The sequence below is a fragment of the Capsicum annuum genome, chromosome 7, assembly GCF_002878395.1.
Source record: "Capsicum annuum cultivar UCD-10X-F1 chromosome 7, UCD10Xv1.1, whole genome shotgun sequence".
NCBI lineage: Eukaryota > Viridiplantae > Streptophyta > Magnoliopsida > Solanales > Solanaceae > Capsicum > Capsicum annuum.
In genome coordinates this window covers 176,402,906-176,426,582 of record NC_061117.1, presented here as the reverse complement: position 1 = coordinate 176,426,582, position 23,677 = coordinate 176,402,906, and the positions used below count along the sequence as shown (strand labels likewise).

The following is a 23,677-nucleotide window of genomic DNA, read 5'->3' as shown; positions in this document are numbered from 1 at the left end:
CTCTTTATAATCCTTAATACCATCACTATCAAAGTTTATGATCACCGCTATCATTGCTTCAACACCCAATCTTTCTTCAGTAAGAATAGCGACATCAGAACCATCATCCCAAAAAGTAACTGTATTAACATTATGAAATAAATTTGTCTCATCATCATACATATCTATCACAGAAATCACTCTCAACTCATCAGGCTGCCTCATAGATTTGCACATATTGAATATGACTTATTTATCATTCAATCTCAGCACCAGATGTCCTTTCTCCAAATCAATCAACGTCCTACCTGTAGAAAATAATGGTCTTCCCAAAATAATTAGGACTTGAAATTCCACTTCGTAGTCCAAGATCACAAAATCAGCAGAAAAAATGAAAGAAGCCACCTTCACCAATACATCATATAGAATACCAGTTAGCTTCTTCACTATCCTATCCACCATCACTAGTCTCATGGTAGTTGGTTTGGGAGTATTCAACCTCAATTATTTGTATACTGCAAAGGGCATGGGGTTAATGCTAGCACCCAAATCACGTAATGCTTTAGTGAAGTTGAAAGATCTAATAGTGTAAGGTATAGTGACAACGCTAGGATCATCCTTCTTATCTACTAATGATCTAGTAACTACAGCACTAAAATGATAAATATTGTCTACTAGCTCATAACTCACTGACCTCTTCTTGGTGATTAATTCTTTCATGAATTTTTTATAACCTGGCATTTGCTTCAATGCCTTTACAAGTGGTATGTTGAATGACAACTCCTTTAACACAGACAAAAAAAAATTATACTTACCCTCTTCTTATTTATTTTTCACCCTTTGAGGAAAGGGAGGTAGAGGTCTTAGAATAGGCTTCAACACAGGCTTCTTAACCTTGTATTTCTCCTTGTCTCCTTTAATACTACTTTCAACATCAACATGATCATCATTATTTTGGTGATTATCTTTAGTAGGAACAGGTGTATTTGTGGTAGTTTTGCCGCTCCGAGTGGTAATGGCATGGCAATAAGTATTATTCTTTGTATTCTAAACTACATTACTAAGGAGGGTGTCTGGCTGTCTCTGATTCACTATGGTTGACATCTGACTAAATTGTTGTTCCAACTATTTAATTGTTGCAGCATGTGATTCAATTTTCTAATTTAACCCTAACAAATCTTCCTTAATATCCTTAAGACAACTTTTTTGTCCTTTGACAAATTTTGACAAAAGTGCCTCCATTCTGGATTATGAAACACGACCCCCAGGTGGGACATACTTATCACTCTTCTCCTTGTAGTCATCTTTTTAACACCAATCACCATCTCTCTCTGCTTCTATCTCTGTATTTGTTATTACAATAGCTCCCACATTGATTCCCTTGCCCTTCGGCTTAGAAATACTCCAATATATGATTGAGATAGTTTGCTTTCTCTTCAAATTCAATCTAAAAAATTTTAAAGTAGATGCCTGAGTCCTAACTGCATTTACTTTTTCAGCCCCCATTACTGCAAATTGCTTAGTAAGAGCCCAATATTTGTCTGAAGTTGAGAAACCTCTTGTGCGACCAAATCATTTTCATGCTATAATCACCAGCTGCTCCAATTACATATATATTTTCACCATAATTAGTATCTCCAGTATGCCATCCTCTATTGGTTACTAAAATATCATCTAGCATCTCTCGTGCATAATCCCACAGAAGAAACATAAATGGACCTCTTGAAATAGTATTTGACATTTCTCTCGAACTAACATTTTATGATCTGTAGAAGATTTCTAGCCAATATGACCCTCTGATTCTATGATTAGGTACCATGCTCAGCTTCTTCTTGAATTTAAAATATGTCTCATACAAGGATTCTGCCGATAACTATCTGAAATTATAAATTTCATCTTTTAGCTATAACATTCCTGTAGAAGGGAAATATCTGCTAATAAATTATTTTTGTAGCTCATGCCAAGAAGTGATTGAACCTTTTGGAAGTTCCCCCAACTATAGTGATGCTTCTCCTATAAACGAAAATGGGCACAACCTCAACCACAAAGCTTCTTGGTCTACCCCCAGAATGGTATAAGATGTACAGATCCAGTAAAGTTAGCAAGATGCAGATTTGCATCATCCGCTATTTCTCCTGAAAATAAACCTTTTAAGTTCAACAGCTGGATCATAGCACTAGTAATGTCAAACTTCACATTGAGAGGTAAATGCGGAGGAATGATCACTCCTATATCAGCCATTTCTACATAACCCATATCATCATCATCTTTCTCATATGGCTGCAAAGGTTGGTAAGTAGGGAATAATTGGAATTTCCCTCTCTGAACTCGATTACTCACTTGTCTCGGCCTGACTAGTTCTTTGTTTTAAGCTCTCCAAGCCTCTTCGGCTTCTCATCTCTCTCTCTAATAGTTGTTATATTTGAATCTTTATAATATTTTATGTATCAAGTGAAGCACATGGAGAGCCGTATTTGGATCAATAGGTCAGGGGTCTTGAAACCCAGCAGGAATACCATCACGAACTTATTCGACCATTATTCATGGTGTTTGAAGAATTCTTTTTGGCTCTAGATATAATGAGAGTAAAGGATTACCTCTTCTCCTCATGTTTGACATACAGTGGCATATTCCAAATCAAAAATAGAAAATAAAACTCGCAAACTTTAACAAATTCAATAATAATATCGTCTTCTCTGACAATGGCGCCAAAATTTGATGCTGCCCAAGATTAATTCCAATAGAAGTATGTTGTGGTCAATGCCAAATATAGTAACCCAACTAGGTTGGGGTCGAAACCACAGGGAAGATGCTAAACAGTTACTTGATAAGATGTAATTCACGAGTAGTGCAGAAAAGTAAGTGGGGGGAATTTTGTATCAATCGCAAGTAGTAACCAAACTTTGAGTGTTGTTGAGTTGTAAACAATAAAAAAATGAACACTAGGCTTATGTTTCCCCGGCTTCTTAACTCCATAAATTTCTCGTGTTCAACCCACCTATTCTAATAGTTTGCATGTAAAGTCTACAAAATATGTATTATTAGTCATCTTGCAAATGTGAAGATAAATCTCACCCTTTACCAGTTCAGTCTTAGGGCGTCGCTTTGTTGCTACTTGTTATGACCTCAGTTCACTATCACCTTGTAATATCAAGTGATTAGATGAGATCGCAGGGACTATAATATGGAGGTGAATCCTAAATCACTATCCTAATCTTTTTTTCCCAATCACAAACTCCTTTATAAGGATAAATGCAAATACAAGCTATCTCAAGCTTCTACAGCAGCTCAGACATTAATTATTGTGAAGAAGATTAAGATACATGCATAAACCTTAGAATAGATAAATATCACACTTTTTCTATGTATCTAATCTGTCAGGGTTCCCACAACTCTAGTCAAGGAGATTAGTCGCTCATGTTTATGTAAGAATCCATGATTATCAATGAAGAAGACATGTAATTAATTTCACAAGAATAAGATGAATAAACTCCAAAGTCTTGAATTGAATAAAAACTCAAAATCTCAAGAATAATTGTAAAGTATGTAAAAGTATTGTAAGAATTTGTAACCTAATACAATATAAACCCTAGGGTATTTATAGTATCTCAAAATAACGTAAAATCATTATAAAAATGAGAAAGGTAAAGTTATGTCGGTACTCGATATAACTCGGCCTTCAACTCGTACTGGCATTATATGATTCGTACCATTCCTTCTCGTATCTATTCCAGTGTCTGATCTCCCAAGGCTTCAACTTTTTGTTCTTCATAAGACTTCAGCTTACGAGGCGTACACGAGTATACGACTCGTGTCTTATTCTTGTATCTACCTAGGACTTTCTTACTACTACGCTTAGATACTGGTCTGCTTATAATTTGACTATATGAGTCGTACTCAAAATTCCAACTCATATATTTCTGGGACTTTAACTCTTGATTATAGCTTTGGACACTATTATACTTACAAATCCTATTCATAACCCATATCCTCAGTATACGACTCATATAAATGAGTCATATATTTCCTTCACTTAGTCTATTGTCTGGACCTTTGGTTTTGTTGTGCTTACAAGTCATCACATGAGTCGTATAGTGAGTTGACGACTCATTAGGTGACTCATATCTTGGTCAGAATTGGTCTTTATAGGTCTTTTTCTTCTATTTTCATCTCAACTCTACTGTAGACCTGTTTTACCTAAAATAAATGCAAAAGTTCATCATATCTACTAAAATAACCTAAGTATCCGCATAAATTAATGATTTTAAGCAATGAAAGTGTCGTATTTCCATGACACATCATTACCCTCCGCGATATTGGCATGGCATAGAGGTAGTGTGCTTTTGTGATATTGCTGTGTCATGGAGGGTAATCTCCATGATAAGCAGCGTGTCATGAAGGATATCCTCTATGATAAGGTTGTGCCATGTTGATGTTTTAAATTCATGCAATTATTGTTTACTTTTTTTGTGATGAGGGGCTTTGGGTCCATTCACCCATGTATAACCCTTAAACATTAAATAAGTTTATTCTCATTATATTTTTAAAGATCAATTTCTCCCTTTTACTCTCAAACTCAAAATACAAAATGAACTCAAGGGATTTATAGAGGATTCCTCATCTAGGTTCCAAGCTCCAAATTGCTTTCAAATTTTTTTGTGTCCAAGGCATGTATCTCTTCCCTAAATTGATTTTATGTAAGAACATGTATTTAATTGTTATCCATGTGGTTTAATTATTGGATTTTAAATGTGAGTTGAGGTGTTTGGAATGGTTATTGTATTAATTAAATTTCCATAGTTTTTAATTGATTGTTTATGAATTATTCTCATGATTTTAGTCTAAATAAATGCATGGGTGTGGGAATTGGAATGAGGAACATGGGTTTCCTCAAACTTGATGGTTTAATAGTTTGTAATTGACTTTAACCTCAACCCAGTTTGGTAAGTTTGATTTGAGACATGGATATAGGCATAATTTTCTTCACTTATGAAACCTTGCATTGTATAAAAGGTTAATGGAACATAAATTGGCATTTAAAAGGCCTTAGTGGCTGTGGATTGATTTTGAATTGGAACTTTGGAGTCTAGTTGGCTAAATAGGTTGAGTCCCAATTGGCTAAATATTTTGTAGTCGTATTGGCTGATGGGTTAGAGTCCCATTTAGCTAAATGGGTCAGAATCCTATTGGTTGATGGGTTAGAGTTCTAGTTAGCTAAATGGGTTGGAGTCCTATTGGCTGATGGGTTAGAGTCCCAGTTGGGTAAATCACTTGGTTCAGCATAATGATAATGGCTTATAAGTTTTTTATTTAGTATGACGATACCATTCAAAAAATGCCTTATGACTTCTTGCTTAATGGTTGGGAATGTGCCTAAAGGTTTTAAGTGGGATTAAAAGGAGGTTGTGTAGCTGATCCGTGAAGGTGGAGGTCCCAAGAAGATGATAATGGAAACTCATATTTGTCAGCGTGAGGGTTTATCTTAATGACTGTATGATTATGTCACACTTAATATATGTATCACATATGGAGTAGGGTTGTGGATTTCCTGACCTTCTATGATATCTCTGGTTCCTACGGCTAATACACATTGGGTCCCATCTAGTAAAAGGCTGGACCCATATATCCGGTGGGAGTTTTTATGATGGTTTGAGCTACACAATCCAGGCTAATATATTAAATCTCATGCTAAATATTGTTTCCTATCCCAACATCTTATATCTATATACGTATATGATTTTGTGCATGTGGTTTTGAATTATTTTGGACTAATTTGATCATGGAATTATTTTATCCTTACTCCCTAAGTTACGTGCAAGAACTCACCCCACTAACCATCTCTGAAGGATGTATCCACACGCGATAGGGGCAACAGACACACTTTTTTTTCCTACTTAGTAATAGGTGATTCTTGGATTGTTCGAGAGTCAACTTAAAAGAGTGAGCCTCCTTTCGAAAGGCATGTTACTTCTTAGTTTACCTTATGTCATAGATTATTTCATTTAGTTTCCCCTTTTGGCTATTATTGAGGGCATGTGTGGACTCAAGATAATGTTTGTTTCTTAGAGGATTTATGGATTACTATGGATTAGGATGGTCGATGAATTCTTAGTTCCTTTTTGAGCTATCTGCTATTATTGCTCATGTCTATTTGGATTGTTTCCACTGTCATACATGTATTGTACTCTGTTTGACTAGGCAAAGGGGATGGTATCCAATCCTCGATGAACTTTAGATACTCATCATAGTTAGGCCTTAGTTCGGATGTGACAGTGGTGGATATGGATAGTGCTATGTTATACCCACCAGAATTGAGGCAAAGGTTTTTTATAATGTTATCATGAGTATCGTCCCTATTTGTTTTAGATCTACATTTGTGTTATTTGATTCGTGGTCGAATTTCTCCTATGTGTCTGCATATTTTGCTTAGGGTTTTGATTTTATTACTAAGCCTCTTGCCATGCCTATTCGTGTATCTACCCTTGTAGGAGACTCATTAGTGGTGGATTGAGTGCACCGATATTATGTTATGACTTTTGTAGGCTGTGAAACTTGGGTAGATCTGATTATCCTAGATATGGTAGATTTTCACGTTATCTTGGATAAGGATTGGTTAGATCATTATCATGTTATTCTAGATTGTTATGCTAAGATCGTGACTTTAGCTTCACCGGGTGTTCCAAGAAGGGCTTTAAAGGGTGTATTTCATTTGATTCCCAAGAGAGTTATATCTTTTCGTTAGGCTAGTCGCTTGGTAGAGAGGGGTTTTTTATCTTATTTGGCCTATATTCGTGATGCTAGTGTTTATTCACCGCCTTTCTTGGATTTTGTTTGTATTGTCCATAAGTTTATGGATGTCTTTTCTATGGATTTGCATGGTATGCATCTAGATTGTGACATTGACTTTCCTATTGATGTTAAGCTGGCAACCAAGTCCATTTATATTCCTCCTTATTGGATGTCCTTAGTAGAGTTGAATAAGTTAAAGGATTAATTACAAGAGTTGTTGGATAAGGGATTTATTCGGTTTAGTGTATCACTATGGGGTGCGCCTGTCCTATTTGTGACAAAAAAAAAATGGGTCTTTGTATATGTGTATTGATTATCGACAGTTGAACAAGGTGACGATTAAGAATAAGTATTCTCTTCCTTATATTGATGATTTGTTTGAACAACTTCAAGTTACTTCGGTGTTATCAGAGATTGATTTGAGGTCTAGGTTCACAAGTTGAAGATTAGAGCTTTGAATATTCTGAAGATAACTTTTTAGATTCAATATAATTATTATAAGTTCTTGGTCATATCCTTTGGGTTGATCAATGCCCAGCCACATTCATGGAGTCGATGAACCATGTATTTTGACTATATCTCAACTCTTTAGTAATTGTATTTACAGATGATATCTTGGTGTACTCCAAGAGTGAGGCCAATGATAAGGAATATTTGTAGATTGTACTTTAGAGATTGAGAGAGGAGAAGTTGTATGATAATTTCCCCAAGTGTGAGTTTTGGTTGGAGTCTATCTCATTCTTAGGCTACATCATGAACAAGGATGGTATCATGGTCGATTCTTCCAAGATTATAGCAGTTCCTGATTAGGATAGACCTACTTATTCTACCAAGATTTAGAGTTTTATTGGATTAGAAGGCTACTATTGATGCTCTGTTGAAGGTTTTTCATCTATTGAGACTCGTAGACCAAAGAGGGTGTGAGATTCACCGTCTTTTATAATACTTTTGGTGTGGGGTTAGGTGTTGTGTTAATGTAGGAGGGTAAGCTAAATGTAAATGCATCTCATCAGTTGAATCCTCATAAGAATAATTACCCTACCCACGATTTGGACTTGTGCGGGATTGTTTTTGCTTTGAAGTTGTGGAGGCACTATTAGTATGGATTCCATTATTAGATCTTCTCGAATCATTGTATCCTTTAGTATTTCTTCACCCAACAAGATCTTAATATGAGACAATAATGTTGGCTCAAGTTTCTTAAGGATTATAACCTTACTATTCTTTATTATTCGGGCTAGGCTAATGTGGTTGTAAATGCCTTGAGTCGAAAGTCAACTTGTATGGTATCTTGGCACATCTTTTTACCCAGGAGAGGCCTTTGGCCTTAGAGGTTCAGTCTTTAGATAACCAGATGGTTAGGCTCAATAATTTGAAACCTGGGTGTGTTCTGGCATTTGTGGAAGTTTGATCTGCCTTATTAGAGCAGCTACAAGCTCATAATGATGTTGGTTTGAGAGTGATTCGGGATAAGGTGTTGAATGGAGAGGATGAGGAATCCTCACTTAATTATGATGGTATTTTGAGGATTGGAGTTTGAGTTTGTGTTCCAAGAGTGGGTGATTGGGTGAGATTAATCTTGGAGGAGGTTCATTGTTCTAGGCATTTTATTCATTCGGGAGTGACTAAGATGTATCGTGATTTGAGACAACACTACTGGTGGGGTGGTATGAGGAATGATGTACCAAACTTTGTAGCTTGTTGCCTATTGGTTTGCTTTAGATATTACTCATTCCCGAATGGAAATGAGAACAGATCACTATAAACTTTATGACTGGGTTACCTCATACTTCTCGTGGTTCTGCTAGAGTTTGGGTCATCATGGATCAATTGACCAAATCTGCACATTTCATCCATATTCAGGTTTCCTACAATGCTGAGAGGTTGGTCTGTATCTATGTGTCGACATCCAATTTTTGCTCTCCTTACCTAAAATTGACATCTTCAGGATTCCTGATCGTTAAAGGGTATAAAATACAATTTTTTTTACAATTGTTTGACAAATTATTAAATCATCCTTACTCTAAGATTTTAATCAATTTGTTTTCATATTTTTATTTTTCATAATTTATTAATAATTTTTCTTATTTTAGGATTTTTATCAATTTATTATCGTATTTAACATTTTAAAATAATCTACGCACGTGCATGACATGACGTCACATTTTTTTAAAGTATTTTCAAATTAATTACATTTCAATAATTTCAATATTCTTTATATTTTTCTGTGATTACAAATCAATACCCACATTTTGTACATTTATTACAACCCACAAAAGTTGAATCGGGTCAATTATTTTAATACATAGAGCAACAAATCAGTCAAGTCAAGGTCTCCTCATCATTATGATACTTGACTTTTTCTTCACCTACTATCCATAATTTAAGGGATGTGTTGAGAAAAAAGTAGATTTGATATTTTATTTATTTATTTTTTATTTTCAATACTCCTCTTTTACTTTGTTTAAAATTTCTTTAAAAAGGGACAATATACATACACAACAGAGGATTCACACAGACATCAGATTTTCTGCCTTTACTCTTTCTCAGATTTTCTCCCTTTACTCTTTCTCATGCCTCTTTCTCTTTCTCCCTTTATTGTCGTCATTGTCGGAGCTCCGATGAATGGGCTCCAGTGATAACCACTGCTACCGGTAACACCTTCCCCACAACTAACGGCTCCTCTCTTCCCTTTCCCCTTTTTCATTGCACTGGAATCGATCACCGGTGGGTGTCCAGCCATAAGCACACCACGTGCTTCTCCCTCTTTCTCCTTACTCCCGCCGCTTTGCCAAAAGTGATGATTGGCGAGCACTATCAGCCACTACTAGTGTATCATCTTCGTTTACCTCTGTTTTTGTTTACAAAGAAAAGAAATTGTTATTTTTTCCTTAGATTTGTTTGGGTTGTTGTATTTTTGGCGTTGCTCCGACGAAAGTCGTTGAAGCAACGCCACTCCAGTTACTGTCTTATTGTATATGTTAATGTGGTTGTTGGATTTTAGTTTCATAAATATGGACAGAAGTGAGTTTTTCTGACAAACCTCATGAACTTCAGTGAACTTGGTCGGAAAACACGTTGCTCCATCGTTCTTTTGCCATTTGAAGTAGTGGTGTCTACTCCAACGCTTGATAATATTATATTTGTTCTTGTATAAGTTTTGCCCATATCTCTCCGGGATTGACCATAACTGTTCTTTTTGCTGCTTTGTTTTTGTGAAAATTTAAATTATTGTTTACTTCTCTAGTTGTTTATTGCTCTTTCATAGTTTTCTTGGACAACTTTGACCCTCACACTTGTTTACACTGATAATGGACAAATACTACAACTTGGACAATTAGAAAATTTTTCGTCGATTTTTAAGGCCTTCACAAATAAAAGACGGATATTTCATATATAAAAACGTAATAAAATAAATATTTCGGGCAATGATGAAATTTTTATAATTTTTAAAACTTTTTCTTAGCCTACTCTTTTAACGAAAATTATATTATATATATATATATATATATATATATATATGGACACATATCTTTTAATTTATTTTGATAATTATTTATTTGTTAGTAACATTTTATTTACACGTGTTTATACAGGTTATTGGGAATACTCGTCGGGAATGACCTTCAAAGAAGACTTTAAATTTTGCATTGTATTTTTATATTTTTATACTTGTACAAATATTATCATAGTGAAAACTTTATTTTTAGGGTGTTGGGCGGGATATTCTTTATTTTACGTGATTCTCATCATGCGTTAGGTAAATTTAAGCCGTTAATATTTATATTAAAATTTATTTAGATATTTAATCAAATAATTCATACTTTTTTATATTAACAAATATCGCCTAGTCTTTTTCTTAGAATAATTTTTTCTTTATTCAATTTTGTCTTTACATAGATATTTATATACTTTGTTTATATATATTTTACGACAGTATATGCATTATATTATTTTAATACATATTTTATATTTGTATTTACAAATATTAGTTTTTTCTCTTTTTCTTTTTAATAAACCTAAGTCTGGCCGGGTATCACATTTGTGGATTCTAAAGGGTGCCTAAACCCTCTCCTTCAGAATAATTTGAACCCTTACCTAAAATTAAAACTAGTTTCGTAGATTAAATAAAGTCATACTTGTTAAACAAACAAATAGGTTTCCTATTTTTTTCATTAAAATTAGGTGGCGATTCTATATAAAATTAATTTTTTTTTGAGTTCATAATGTCGTGCCTACTTTAATCCTAGGTAAAAATAGGGTATAACAGAATGGCGACTCTGCTAGGATGCAAGGTTCTAACCACTACAGATTTAGGTAAATATTTATATTTTTCTGCATTATTATTTATTTTTTTCTAATTGTCTTGATTTATCTTTTTTGTGTGGTATAACTTGTTATTTATTTTGTATAGCTTACGATTTGTTTATTGCTTTATGTAAACTGTACTCCCGTTCATATTTCTTTCATTTGGGAAAAGATGACACAATCACACATGCAAGTGAGGTGTGTTTTGCGCACCCACAAATTTCTTTCAAAATCCTAAATTTGAGTAGAGTTGGCATATGTGCGGGGTGTCCGAATCTTTTTCAGTGTGCCTACATAGCCTTCTCACTCTAGTAGTCCGCTCGAGAACCATAAGTCTAGTAAACCCACTCTTCATAGAATAGAACTAAACCAATATCTTTTTAGGTAAACCCAAGTGACATGTTATCATAATCTCTATACATATTTGAAAAATAAATATGTATGTAATTTAATTATTTGCTCTAAATTGATTACTTTAGTAGGAAGGTGTAACCTAACCTTTGTTTTACATGGCGAATCAGTTAAAAGATGCACCTTAGCAATATAGTCGATAACTGTGTACAAGTTTGAACTACGTTTTGACCTGATTCTTTTCTTGACAAGATACGTAGGCAACCCTGCATTATGGTTCAGTCTCTTCATTGTTTCGGAATAATTTCTCTAGAATTCAACAGGGGCAATTTTTCTAAAACAGTTCAAAGACGTTCTTCAAAAGTCTTCAAGAGCGTAAATTCTCAATAACATTAGTGCCTAGCCGGTCTACCTCCAAATCCTCACTCAATTTTGGTCTGAGAACACCTAGCTTCTTCTCTCGAACATCGTAAATCATTAAATTTACGACGTATCGATCCCCACTTTCAAAGCAAGGGTTTAATATTCTTTCATTCATAATAATCCTGTCAACTATGGCAAAATAATGTCATAATTTCTTCAATGTTTGACTTTCTCAATCTTTTCAGTATACCAAAGTTGTGTTAAAGCTCTTCCCATGCTTGACACTCATCTTCTCAATCATCTGATCAAAATAATTTTGATGCTAAAATCAATTCTTTCCTGATCATCTTTCACATTATTTTCATGGATGATCATCACATTTTTACAATTATAAATTGCATATATAAATTTAAAAATTTGCCTTAACTACGCAGACTTGATTCTTGTTTTCACAAATACATAGGCAACCCTCATTTGGGTTCGGTCCCATTATTTTTTCCAAATGAATAAAAATTTAAAATTTTGACTTGGTTGGTACCAACACAGTCAGGAGTGTGCATGAGAAAGAATAAATTGATATGATGGAGAGGACTGACTTCGTGGTAAACCATAGATTCCTTTAGTACCTTTTAACCAAACCTGAGTAACACTTGAAAATTCTCTTGCACACATCTATGATAAGAACAAAGTCAACCTCATCATTTTAAGTGCATTGTGTGGTGAGCTTTAGACAAGTTCACTGCATTGCATTGTTGATCCAGAACATGACCTGAATATTTGTTGAGGTGAAATTTTGAGTTACACTTAGTTTGGGAAAGGATTATAGGTCTTGTTTGACCCGATTGTGCCTTTAATATCCTAACAAATGACATTAATCCCTAGCAATCCCCCTTGAGCCTGAAACCTTTTCTTGGACAACAACATCTGTGCCTATACCTTTTTGTGTGCTTACAAGTACTATTTCTCTCTTGTCCCACCTCATTGAGTGCAATAAATATGTGCAAATTGCAGACAGAGATTCAAGATCAAAGCTGCCAAAGGCAAAGGACGTATAGCCCCAGAAGAACAAAAACAAAAAAAATGACTTTAAAGAAGAAGGAGAAAAAACTCCCGCAAAAAAATAGAGATAACTCCGGTAAAGATGGGGAATCGCCATAAAGAAAATAAGAAAAATATATTTATTGAAAAAATGGGGAAAAATCCAACATAAAATTCAAAAGAAGTAGAAGCAAATACAGAATAAGAGGCAAGAAACACAACAAAGAAGATCGAGCGTCAAAGCACAACAAATGTCAAAAGCATGGATACAGTGCAACACTCATTAACGAATTAGTCACTTTCAACCCAAATATCTTCCTACCCATCTCCAGACCTACATTACAAGCCAATAATAAGTCCTACAAGATCCTACTAAGTGTTCTCACATTAGTAGATACTTACATGAAGGTCAAGCTTATGGTATCACAATTGCACTCATTAAATTTCTTTCTGAGTGTGAGCGTATATCTCTGGATGTCTCTACATTCAAAAGAAAAAATACTTAAATAGGTATGAGAATGAGACATTCTTTCTAGAGAGGACACTTGAAACATGAGAAATAGGCATTGTTCAAAATCTTTATTTGAAGCAAGATGAAGAAATTTTATCAATACTTAGGCATGTCTAAGGTACCACTTGAAACTATACATGTTATCCTAAAGTCGATCTCGGTTAGCTAGGAAAGAGATGAGGAATTCTTATACACACTATTAATTATAGTTACCAACTACAGTCAAGACACACTGGACCGTCATTCCATTCAAAGTGACATGTTACATTCAAAATAGGTTGTCCGTATTTCAATGAGACACATTGGACCATCACGTTGTTCAAAGTAACATGTTAAATTCAAAATAGGTCGTACGTCTTTCAATGAGATACATTAGACCGTCAATCCACTCAAAGTAACATGTTACATTTAAAATAGGTCATCTGCCTTTCAATGAGACACATTGGACCATTACTGCTCTCAAAGTGATATGTTACATTTAAAATAGGTTGTCTGCCTTTCAATAAGACACGTTGTACCGTCACTTCATTCAAAATGGCATATTACATTAAATATGGGTCATCTGTCTTATAATGTGACACGTTGGACAATGGACCGTCACTCCGTTCAAAGTGGCCTATTACATTCAAGATAGGTCATCCACCTTACAATGAGACATGTTGGACAACGGACCGTCACTCCAAATATTAGTCATGAATCCTATGCTGGGACAAATTTTGAGAAGCGTCTAAAATATTTTCCTATTTTCACATTTTGAACTACACCCAACCTGATCCTCATACAACTCGAGGTATGTAGGAAACTTTGAGTTAGATTTCGGTCGAATTTTCTTCAAAAAACTAAAAAAATATATATTATTTTTATCGAGAAAAATTGACTACACGTCAATATTTTTATTTGAAGACTTCTACATCGTCCTCAAATAAAAAGGGACAACTGTTGACACCCAATTTTTGTTCTCTGTGCCTAAAATTAACATCTCCAGGCTTCCTGATCGTTAAAGGACATAAAATATAATTTTATTTTTTCTACAATTGTTTGAAAAATTGTTGATAACCATCCCTACTTTAGGATTTTAATCAATTTGTTGTCATATATTTATTTTTCAAAATTTATTAATAATTTTTCTTATTTTAGAATTTTTATTAATTTATTATCTATTTTAACATTTTACAATCATCCGCACACATGCACGATATGACATCATATTTTTTACAGTATTTTCAAATTGATTACATTTCAATATTCTTTACATTTTTTTATAATTACATATCAATACCCAGATTTTTGTACATTTATTACAACCTGCAAAAGTTGAGTCGGATTAATTATTTTAATACATAGAACAACAAATCAGTAAAGTCAAGGTCTCGTCATCATTATGACACTTGACTTTTTCTTCACCTACTATCCATAATTTAAGGGATGTGTTGAGAAAAAAGTAGATTTGATATTTTATTTATTTATTTTTAATTTTTAATACTCCTCTTTTACTTTCTTTAAAATTTCTTTAAAAAGGGACAATATATAGACACAATAGAGGATTCACACAGACATCAAACTTTCTCCCTTACTCTTTCACACACCTCTTTCTCTTTTTTCCTTTACTATCATCACTGTCGGAGCGCCGGTGAATGGGCTCCGGTGATAACTGTTGTCGACAACACCTCCCTCACAAACAGCGGCTCCCCTCTTCCCCTTCCCCTTTTTTGCCACACTGAAATTGGTCACCAGGGGGCGTCCATCCACCAAGCACGCCATGTTCTTCTCCCTCTTTCTCCTTACTCCCCTCGTTTCGCCGAAAGTGATGACCAGCGAGCACCACCAACCACCACTAGTGTATCATCTTCGTTTACTTCCATTTCTGTTTAAAAGAAAAGACATTATTATTATTATTATTATTATTAGATTTATTTGGGTTGTTGTATTTTTGGCGTTGCTTCGGCAGAAGTCATTGAAGAAACGCCACTCCAGTCACTGTATTATTGTATACGTTAATGTATTTGTTGGTTTTTAGTTTCATAAGTATAGCCGGAAGTGAGTTTATCTGGCAAACCTCATGAACTTCAGTGAACTTGGTCAAAAAACACGTTGCTCCATCGTTCTTTTGTCGTTTGAAGTAGCGGTGTCTACTCCAACGCTTGATAATATTATGTTTGTTCTTGTATAAGTTTTGCCCAGATCTCTCCGAGATTGACCATAATTGTTCTTTTTGCTGCTTTGTTTTTGTGGAAATTTGAATTATTGTTTACTTCTCTGGTTGTTAGCTGCTCTTTCACAGTTCTCTTGGTCAATTTTGTCCCTCACACTTGTTTGCACTGATAATGGACAAATACTACACCTTGGCCAATGAGGAAATTTTTCATCAATTTTTTAGGCCTTCACAAATAAAAGACGAATATTACGTATATAAATACGTAATAAAATAAATATTTCGGGCAATAATAAAATCTTTATAATTTCTTAAAACTTTATCTGAGCCCATTCTTTTGACAAAAAATTATATTGTATTATATTATATAAATATATATATATATACACACACACACATATCTTTTTAATTTATTTTGATTATTATTTATTTGTTACTAACATTTTATTTATAAATGTTTATACAGTTTATTGGGAATACTTATCGAGAATGGCCTTCAAAGAAGACTTTATATTTTGTGTTGTATTTTTATATTTTAATACTTGTACAAATATTATCATAGTGAAAACTTTATCTTTGGGGTGTTGGGCAGGATATTCTTTATTTTATGCGATTCTCATCACGCGTTAGGTAAATTTAAGCTGTTAATATTTATATTAAAATTAATTTATATATTTAATTAAATAATTCACACATATTTATATTAACAAATATTACGTAGTCTTTTTCTTAGAACAATATTTCTTTATTCGACCTTGAGGTACAGACTTATTTCATGATTCTTTGGATAGGGTTTGCGTCATTTGGGATAGACTTTGAGTGGCTCAGAGTACGCAGAAGTGTTATGCAGATTATAGACTTCATGCCTTAAGATTTAGTATGGGTGATCGAGTCTTCCTTCGTGTTTCATCTATTATGATGAGGTTTGGGAAGAGGGGAAAGCTTAGCCCCAGGTATATTGGGTCATTTGAGATTCTTCAGACTATTGGGGATATAGCTTATGAGTTAGAACTACCCCTAAATTTATCAAATGTTCATTAAATTTTTCATGTATCCATTCTATGATGCTATTTTTCAAACGAGTCTCATGTCATTCATTGGGAAACAGTGCAGATAGAAGAGAGATTGTCCTTTGTTGAAAAGCCAGTCTCCATCTTAGCTAGGGATGTTAGACGAATGCGTTCTAGAGATATTTCAGTGGTTAAGGTCCAGTGGAGGCAATCGACCTATAAATAAGGCTACTTGAAAGGTCGAGTCTAATATACATAGTACTTATCCCCAAATTTTTGATAATTCAGGTAATTCTCTTGCCCTTTGTTCGAGAACTAGATTCTTAGTAGTGGATATTGAGGACTTGATTGTTGTGAATTATTTATTTTTATGTGATTTGACTATTTCCCCTTCCCGTGGTAACATGATTTTTTGGGGTATGGGATGATTGACACAGTTTTCAATGTATTTTATTATAATTTGTGCGAATTTGTGATTTTTAAAGGTTAAAAATGATTTATAATTGACTTTGGTCAATATTTGTTGTTTTGTGTGTCGGATGGCCAAACGGTCTGCTCTAGCATATCTAAAATATCTATTTTGGATTAGTAGCGTGGTTGGTGTGTTTTTATGACTTGTAAATCTTATTTTGATCCTCGATTTGTATATTGTGAAATTGTTCTCGGGGGTCAACTTTGTGAAAACAATTTTTTTTCAAAAATATGATGTCGCCACTGATTTTGGAATGTCAAATTTTCTAGGATAGCATAGTTAATTTGTATTTTTTGAATTTTGGATGAATATCGAGGAGTTCGCGGAGATTTAAAATTTTTTCAATTCCCAGCTGGTTCAATCGTTAAAATGGTTCTTGGGTCACTTTAGCAGAGGCTGCTTAAGTGGCCAGTCGATTGCTAAAGCAGTTTGGCACACCAATTGAGGGCCACTAATGCAGAGCCCTGTACTCTTAAAAGGAGGTTGCTAAAGCGGCCCCTTGTCCACTAAAGTAGACCGTGCATGCATGCAGGTACTGCTAGTGCGGCACTTGACCGCTTAAGTGGTCAAGCCTTACATAATATAAAAATCAATTGTTCTCATTTTTCTTCTATTTTTAAGACTTTGAGCTTCGGGTTTAAGAGTTTTTGTGCAATTTCTTCCATTTTCAAGCTTGGGTAAGCCGCAGACCACTATTTTAATTATTTTACTTCGATTCTAATCATCCAAAACCCGTTAAAATGAGAATTCAAAAGTAAAAATTGAAAATTTTGGCCGGAAGGTCTAAAATAATTGTTCTTCAATTTAAACCTCACTTTCACTTGAATTTTCTTCTACGGCTACCCTTAATCATGGGTAATGTATTTATGAATAAAAATTTTGATTTACCTCTTTTTCTTAAAAACTGTGGGTCCGTTTTGACCCCTATTTGGAATAGGCAATATGGATATCGTTGGCTTCTTTTTTGACGTGTAGATTTTATATTTATATGTTTAGTTGATTCTAGGGCCATTTTAAAGGGGGAAAACTCTATGTGAAGAGCTTTTGACTTGGATTCTAGCATCATGAGGTAGGTTATGACTTAATTTTCTTCAAACTAGGTTAAATAGTTAATATATCATATAAAATCATGTTATGGGTATAGAAATGAATCATAAAAACAGTGTTAATGCCGTTATGTGCCCGAGTGGAGGTTTATGTGGGCTGAGACTATAAATTCTATGTGTGTCCCCTTTGGGGGTCTTATATAATATTGTTGGCTTGTGTATACATATGGTTGTTTTCTTCCTGGTAGAATTTCTTAAGTTGGGTTTTATGTTATATCAGTGATGTATTACTTGTATATCTCACTCTAATGGTACATAACTTATGTTGGATCATGGATGATTGACCTATTGAATGGATTTCTAGCTCACCTGCGTGTATATTGGTTGGATTTTAGATTCTCATTCGGGTTTGGTTATGAGCATTACGTCCTCATATCATATATAGATTCATGATACATTTGTACCATTATAGAAATACTAATTTTTCTGACAGAAATGTGATGCCTTAAAAAAATTTCTATCGTAGTTCACGAGCCAGAGAGGAAATATAAATATTGAGACAAGGATTGGTTATTAAGATTGTATATGGGTTGCGTACCCGCAATGGGTCCTACCTATTGTATATGGGTTGTGAACCTCCCATGAGTCCTATCTCGAGGGAAGTACTCGGTAGGTGTATACAGAGGTCATGTGATAACCTCAGATATATCACATCATTATCATTATCATTATCATTGCATTTCATACATTATGCATCTTCTATCTGTTATTTTCATGCTTGACTTGATGTCTATCTATTCTATATTTCTTTTTCGTACTTGTATCTGGTGAATGCATATTTAGAACTGTTAAGGGAGACGTGTAGGTTACCATATAGGACATTTTCTGATCACAGGTGTTGTGCCCATAGTGTGTATTTATATACTGTATCTTCTGCTTTGCTTAGTCGGCCTATGATACCTACTAAGTACAAATGGATCGTACCCATTTCTACTGTGCCTTTTTGATTCAGATCCAAGTCATCCGAGGTAGTGGCCGCTCTATGCTTCCAAAGTCGACCTCCTACCCCATCCTAATTAGTTTATGTCTTATTTTGTACTCAGAGACAAACTTATGTTCCTTTTTTTTATTATTAGTTGTATTTTCAGATGTTGAAATGTATTTTGATTGTTCTTACAATGTGACGTCAGATTTTTGGATGTTTTATGGTATTTACTATGATTTCACATTTTCGCTACTATTGCATGTGTATGGTTCTACTTCGTTCTAAAAGTCTTCCATTGAGATTTTGTGTTGATTTCGTACTTCATATAAGTTTGTGTGATTGACTTAATTATCAAAGCTCAGCATGATAAGTGTCATCATGACCCTTACTTTTTGGGTCGTGATAGTATTTATATTTGAAAAAGGTGAAATCATGATATGAAATTCTCAAATCATAATTTTTGGTGAATTCGGGATTTTATCTCATAATTTTAAATCACGAGATAAAATTGTGTGTTCAAACACCGACAAAATATAGCCCATATATAAATCACATACCAAATAAGTCCAAGAATTTTTTTATCAAAATGGTGTTGAATGAGGGACAAATCCAATAAATGAGTTTGTCAAAATTTTCATGACGAAAATGGTGAAAATACATGGACAATGGAGCACTTTCAACATGTAATTTTCACGTTTTAAAATAGACATTTCGTTAAATATATTTATACTGAAGGTGCTTTTATAGTCATGAGTCTTCAATGAGTTTTTAGTATTTTCGAGAAAGACTCATTTCTTTTGATGCACCTTCAATATTTATTTTGCTATTCAAAAATCTGAAAATGATGTCATTTTTTGAACTGATGGGACAACAGAAAACAACTTTTTCACACCCTAAAGGCTCATATCCATCAATGCACTTTCAAGCAAATTATAAGGATGCCCTTAAGTAGAGAGTCTTCTCCATAATTGATTCTTGCATATCTTCAACATTATTTTTTTGTTCCTCTATATATATGGACATGCTATACATTGCCATTGTTAAGTGAGATAAAAAGAATTATAAGAAATTATTGAGTGACAATATTAATGAAGAGCACATACTTTAATGATAGAATAGTATAGACTCACAAAATTTTAATTAAAATTTTAGCTAGGGGGCTTCTCACTTGTAATATAATATGATATAGGTGAAAGGTCCCGCTTATCTTTTTAGGTAACTTCAATCGAACAATAATTATTTAAACTATTGACACATACTAAAATCTTGCAAATAATATGATTAAAATAAGTCTTTTAATTCATAACAACAACTGATACATTAAAATCAAACAAGTAGCAGAAAGTACATAATATAACGTTACAATAAAAATATATTTTAGCTATTGCTTATGACTATTATTTGCACGTTCTTGATCTGAACAACTATATTTGTTATTTGTAATTTGCTTAAGGGGCATTTTAGTAATTTACTTGAATGTGCTTTGATGGACACAGAACTTTAGGGTATGAAAAAATTGTATCATATTGTCCAATCAATTCAAAAAATGACAGTCTTTTAAGATTTTAAAATAGCAAAATAAATATTGAAGCTGCATTAAAGGAAATGAGCCTTTATTCAAAATATAAAATTTTCAGTGAAGGTTCATGACTCTATGAGCATCTTTAGTGCAAATATATTCAACAGACTATCTATTTTTAAACATGAAAATTGCACACTAAAAATATTTCACTGTCCATGTAATTTCACCATCTTGATCATGGAAGTTCTCATAAATTCATTTATTAAATTTCTCCCTCATTCAACACCATATCCATCTAGAATTAGAAATCCAACGACTCATTCCCTTTTTTTAATTTAAATTTCCTCTTTCTTCTTTCGCCACAAAACAAGCACCGTATGTAGACTTTATATTATAAAGGCAAAATGACCTTCTGGACCCCTGTACTATGTCGATTTTATAAGTTGGGCACTTCTACTTACATGTTTGTCATTTGAACCCCTGAATCCACAAAAAAGCTATATTTTAAATCCTTTGACCGTTGACTTTGTCTATATGGCATTAAAATACTGACTAGGATAATGAGAGTGATTACACTCTCCTGAAGTGCGAGTAAGGTCAATTTTTGGCCAATTTTATATTAAACTAATTAAAACAATTAAAAATAATATTAAAATTGAAAAAAAATAAAGAGGGTTTTTTATTCACTTTCTCAAATGTACCCTTTGCACAATTTAAATTTCACTTTCATTTTGTTCCCCTTTCACTCCAAGCATGCCCTTTACACACTTCACAGTAATGGCCGCCGAGAAATTCCCCCGTAACCCTTACCTAATCAACGAAATCGACAAATTCTTCCGTTTCAAAATGTACCACAAAAAGGGCCTTTGTGTTATCAAGAAGAAAAAGGGCGGCAAATTCCCCACCCACCCAAAATCCACCACTATCGTTGCTCCGCCCTCAACCACCGCCATCAAACCACAAAAATTCTACTCAGCTGATGACGTGAAAAAATCCCTCATTAACGAACACAAACCAAACCCACAAAATTGAGAGCCAGTATTACACCTGGTACTAGTTTGATTATTCTAGCTGGGAGATTTAAGGAAAAAAGAGTTGTGTTCTTGAAACAACTTATATGTTCTGGACTGTTACTTGTTAGTGGATCATTTAAGGTTAATGGGGTTCCATTAAGGAGAGTTAATCAAGCTTATTTTATTGCTACTTCAAAGAAAGTGGATGTTAGTGGAGTTAAGATTGATAAGATTCAACGAAAATTTATTTTATTACTTGTCTTTGTTGTGGTTGATATTGTCATTGTTGTTCATTGTCAAAAAAAATATTGTTGCTCCTGAAGAGGGTCTTTGCTGGTTGATATTGTTATTTTTGTTCATTGTCAAAAAAAAAATTATATATTCGTGAAGAGGGCCTTTGCTTTGTTGTGGTTGATATTGTTGTTGTTCATTGTAGAAAAGAAAACATTGTTGTTGTTCCCGAAGACGGTCTTTGCTGATTGATATTGTTGTTATTGTTGTTCATTGTAAAAAAAAAAAATTATATATCCTTAAAGAGGTCTTTGCTGTGGTTGATATTATTGTTTGTTGTTCATTGTCAAAAAAAAAAAATTGTTCTTGATTTACTTTTTAAATTTTTTTTATTCATTTTCCCAATTAAAATTTTTCATTTTGTTTAGTATTAATTTTGTAAATTTTACAAATTGTTGAAGATATTTAAATAAAAATTGAAAATTCATTATGTTTGTGTAATGTGAATTTATAGTTAAAACTTTAAATTTATAATTAAAAATTTAATTTAATTTAAATTAAAAATTTATTGTATTTGTGTATTAGGATTTCTACAATTTATAAAAAAAAATTATTTAATTAAATTTATTTTAATATTTAATTTCTTGTGTAGCATTTTAAAAATAACATAAAATTTAATGTAATACTTAAAAATGACTTGGCTGCTGATGTGGCAGCTGACGCGGCAGACGTGATAGACGTGTAAGCTAACATGGCAGCTGATATGGCCAGAGTGTATTATACTCACAAAAAAAGTGTTTAAAATGATGTTTTTTTAGTAGGTTCAAGGTAAGTAAAAGTGCCCAACTTACAAAACCGACATAGTACAGGGGTTCATCGAACCATTTTGTCTACTATAAAGATATTCATGTTATTGGAAAATGTGTTGAGTGAGGGATTGGCTCTTTATCGTGTGTCCTTTTAACTCTATAAGAAGATATACCTATTTGATAAATACCACTGGTACTTGTTTACAAAGTTTTGCCATTTGAATTGGTGGCGGGGGGCAACGCACGTGACTCGTGCGCACTGTGTTTAATCTAATTGGGAAGGAGAAACAAAGACAACATCCGTGAAATCTGATGATATATTTTCTCAAATTTATGACTTCTTTTTAATCAGCTTGAAAAAAAAATTACAAAATATTTTTATATTGAGTAACAATTTAATTTTAATATTAATTTCATAGTAACACAAATACATGACTAATTTCATACCAAAAATTTAAAAAAAAATTCCGATATCTTTAAATCTGTGCCCTAACAAACTACATTATTTCTATATTATAGAAGAAGTGGTTTCAACATGATAGTTTTTTGTCTTTAAATTCATACTTAAAGAGTATTAAAGTCATTACAATAAATTATAAGCTCAATTCAATTATTTTTTGTGCTTTGATTTTGGAACCTCATCAAAAGTTTGAATAAAAATCCACTTTTTTTCTCTTTAATTACAAGCAATGTCATGTAAGAAATTTACCATAATGCCATCATACATGATCTTGCATATATTTCCACACATGTGGACCCTCTATCTTCCATTTATTTTTCAATCTTATTTATCTTTTTTATGTATAAAATTGTTTCAAATATATTTAAGTAAATTGATTAGTAGGATGATAATTTATTGTAAAAATCAATTATAATTGATGCAATTAAATAAATTTTATTCTTTATTTAATTTCATATCAAACATATAATTTACTTTATTTCTTATTTGTTACTACAATTTCACCTAATTTAATTTTTTTCTAATATATTCAATTGTGATTTTACTATATCACCTTTAATTAATTATTATGGTCATCTAAGTATCATGTCACTTAAATTGAAGTAGAAAAAGTTTTACACAATAATTAAAAATTTAAA

General features: G+C 33.2%; 1 pseudogene; it reads left to right on the top strand.

Moving 5' to 3' along the window:
- Positions 1–21,303: 21,303 nt before the first annotated feature.
- LOC107876626 lies at positions 21,304–22,504 on the top strand (annotated as a pseudogene).
- Positions 22,505–23,677: the final 1,173 nt, after the last annotated feature.